Source organism: Scylla paramamosain, unplaced genomic scaffold (genome assembly GCF_035594125.1).
Source record: "Scylla paramamosain isolate STU-SP2022 unplaced genomic scaffold, ASM3559412v1 Contig53, whole genome shotgun sequence".
NCBI classification, from domain to species: domain Eukaryota; kingdom Metazoa; phylum Arthropoda; class Malacostraca; order Decapoda; family Portunidae; genus Scylla; species Scylla paramamosain.
The window spans coordinates 163,949-167,500 of NW_026973718.1; the positions used below are offsets into that span (position 1 = coordinate 163,949).

At 40.5% G+C, this 3,552-nt stretch overlaps 1 long non-coding RNA gene across 1 annotated transcript in view; it reads left to right on the plus strand.

Annotated features, from left to right (window-relative positions):
• Positions 1–2,517: 2,517 nt before the first annotated feature.
• The window catches only part of LOC135098272 (uncharacterized), a 6,420-nt gene continuing 5,385 nt past the window's right edge, over positions 2,518–3,552 (plus strand). The window contains exons 1-2 of the long non-coding RNA XR_010266769.1: positions 2,518–2,673; positions 2,850–2,937. This is a non-coding gene — a long non-coding RNA (uncharacterized LOC135098272). The remainder of the gene's footprint in view (positions 2,674–2,849; positions 2,938–3,552) is intronic.

The window sequence follows — 3,552 nt, forward strand, 5'->3', positions numbered from 1 at the left end:
GGTGAGGGCCCACTGTGAGCCGGGGAGGGGGCACTGGTACAGAGGAGGTACAGCAATGCATCACCACAGTTTTGCTGTGGTTCATGGTCATCCTGCTCTCTTCTGTCCACGTCTGCAGTCGCTCCAGAATTGCTTGCAGTGGCGAGTAGTCCGGGTTCTTGGTGGAAACTGGGACGCCCACGGTGCAGTCGTCCACATACTTCCAGCGATGAGGGGTGTCGGTGAGGGCGTCGTTGATGAGGAGGAGGAAGCATAGAGGACCCATCTTGGTCCCCTGGGGGACTCCACATGTCAGCTGTTGGAAATTAGAGACAGAGCCCTGATAGCGAACGGCCTGACGCCTCCCTGTGAGGAAGTCGGCTAGCCACGCTATCAGGTTAGGAGGAGACCCAGACTTACTGCCTTGCTGATGACAACAGTGTGATCAACAAGATCAAAAGCTTTTTTGAAGTCCACAAAAGCAACAGCTAGAGAGGTGTTTCGCTTGTCCAGGTGGCTGTGGATGAATTCAAGGAAGCTGGTCAGGTAATGTGAGGTGGAGATGGCTTTAATATTTCCGAATTGTCTGGTATCCACGGTGTTACAAATTTTGGTGTAGGCCCAGTCATATACAAAATCTTCACAAATAAGGCTAGGGATGGGGGTGATAGAGACTGGCCTGAGGTCATTGAGTGACTGAGGACTGGAAGTTTTGGGGATGGGAGTGACGTAAGATGTCTTCCAGTCCGCGGGGCAAGAGTGTTGGGAGAGTGAGGCGTTTATTATGGAGCATAGCGGTGTTGCTAGCTCTACAGCAAATTCCTTGTAAATTTTTATAGGAAGGTCAGTGGGTGTGGTGGATCTGGGTTTAAATTTAAGTATTCTCCTAAAAACATCCATCGCCTGGACAGTGCGTGGAGGGGAGGGAGCGGGCAGATAGGCAGGAAGCGGAGTGGTGTGGAGGGGAGGAAAGGTTTGACAGATAGCAGCAAAGTGATCGTTTATCTCCTGAGCCGCGAGATTAGTGTGTGTGTGTGTGTGTGTGTGTGTGTGTGTGTGTGTGTTAGACAAGGTGATATGTAGATTCTAGGCTATATAGATTGAGAGAGAGAGAGAGAGAGAGAGAGAGAGAGAGAGAGAGAGAGAGAGAGAGAGAGAGAGAGAGAGATAGTATAAATTCCAGTAGTTATCTCATTTCTTACATTTCTCTCTCATTAATAACTCTCTCTCTCTCTCTCTCTCTCTCTCTCTCTCTCTCTCTCTCTCTCTCTCTCTCTCTCTCTCTCTCTCTCTCTCTCTCTCTCTCTCTCTCTCTCTCTCTCTCTCTCTCTCTCTGTCTCTCTCTCTCTCTCTGTCTCTCTCTCTCTTTCTCTCTCTCTCTGCTGTACAAGTAAACATTTATGTACCCCCTAATTTAAACGCTTAATTCTTAGGTTACCTTACATCCTGCGCTGATATCCTTCTAGTCACGTGTCCTTCAATCCTTCATCCATTAATCCTTCGTCCCAACTTCCTTCTGTCTTTCCTCAATTTCCGGTAAATAAAAAAAAAAGAAAAAAAAAAAAAAAAAAAAAAAAAAATATATATATATATATATATATATATATATATATATATATATATATATATATATATATATATATATATATATATATATATATATATATATATATATATATAAACTTTTCAATCCGCCTGGAAGCAGCAGTATTTGAACATGTTGGATCAGCGGAGAGCGTTCGAGTCCACTTTTTTTTTTTTTTTTTTGTTTTGTTATTATTTTTTTTTTTTTTAGTTTCGTTGTTTTTGTTGGTGGATTTTGTGTTTATAAATTATGTAGCTTGATTATTAGTAACTATTATTTCAGTACTTTTCCTATTAATTTTTCTGTTCCGTCTCCTTTTTCCCCAATGCTCCCATGCATACAGTAATAATAGAAATAACGAGTAAAAAGGATAAACACATCACGAAAATATTAGAATGAAAATATATTAAGTATTTATTCATATACTTTGGTATCAGAAAACGAGAATAAAGAAAATAAGAATGTCGACAAAACAGTTTCGGCTGACGTAAATCAAATAAAAAGGAAACGAGTGATAAAAAAGCAAAGTAGACCAAGAAAAAGCAAAGTAAAAAATATATTAAGCTTTTATTCACATACTTTTATATAAGAAAAGGATAATAAATCAAATAAACATGTCGACAAAATAGATAAATCATATATAAATCATGACTAGTAATAAAAAAAAACTAAAATTAATCAAGAAAAAACGAACAATAAAAAATATATCAAACATTTATTCACCTACATTGACATGAAAAAAAGAAGAAAAAAATAAATAAATAAACACGTCAGCAAAACGATTTCGGCTCCGATGAATGATCTAAACATATAAATTCAAAAAAACTAAAACTAATAAACAAAAACAAAAATACATCAAGCATTTTTCAACTTTTATTGTCTTAAAAATAAGAAGCAACAAAAGAAAGTCGACAAAACAGTAAACAGAAGGGCAGAATCGAACGCGAGAATTACCTGGGGGTGGGGAGGGGGACCGTTACTGTGATCCCGGTGACAGTAAACAAATGGAAAAGTTTTATATTTTCTGAGTTTTGTGGCGAAATGAGAGCAAGTGGAGGCGGTGGAGGGACACATGGAGGAGTGGAGAAGACGTGAGGTGGAGAGGTGAGGTAAGTGGAGCATGAGGAGCTGGAGTTCGGTGTATTTGGTGAGGTTTTCTTCGTATTGTTATTGTTAATGTTAGATGAAGTTTCTGCTTGTTATTACTCATATTGTTACTCATATTACCACTATTACTATTATTATTATCAGTAAATGTGCAGTTTCAATCAGTAGTCCCCCACAGAGCCCCCGTGACATACTGGAACACGCTCCGCCAATAAGGAAACTAACAACAGGGGAAGCTTCATCACCCTCCGGAACTCCCCTGTAATGTAAGCTTAGTAATTTCACTGCCTTCCTCTTCCTCTTCCTTAAGGTAGAAAACACGTACACTATATGTTGGAGAAGCACCTTTTATTAACCACCATAATGTGCTTACCTACACCATAATATTTGATTTTTTGGTGTTTTTTTTTCAATGTTTTTCGTCCTGTCTTTGTTATTACTCTCTCTCTCTCTCTCTCTCTCTCTCTCTCTCTCTCTCTCTCTCTCTCTCTCTCTCTCTCTCTCTCTTCCTCCCCCTCTGCTGCGTGTGTTCCTTCCATAGCCCTTCGTGTTCTTCTTCCTCTTCCTCCTCTTCCCGTTCTTCTTCCTGTTCTTCCTCTTCCCCCCTCCTCATGTTCTTCTTCCTCCTCTTGCTGTTCTTCCTCTTCCTTCTCTTCCTGTTCTTCCTCTTCCTCCTCTTGCTGTTCTTCCCCTTTCTCCTCTTACTGTTTTTCCTCTTCCTGTTCTTCCTCCTCCTACTCCTCTTGCTGTTCTTCCTCTTCCTGTTCTTCTTCTTCCTCCTCTTGCTGTTCTTCCTCCTCCTACTCCTCTTGCTGTTCTTCCTCTTCCTTCTCTTCCTGATCTTCCTCCTCCTCCTCTTGCTGTTGTTCCTCTTCCTCCTC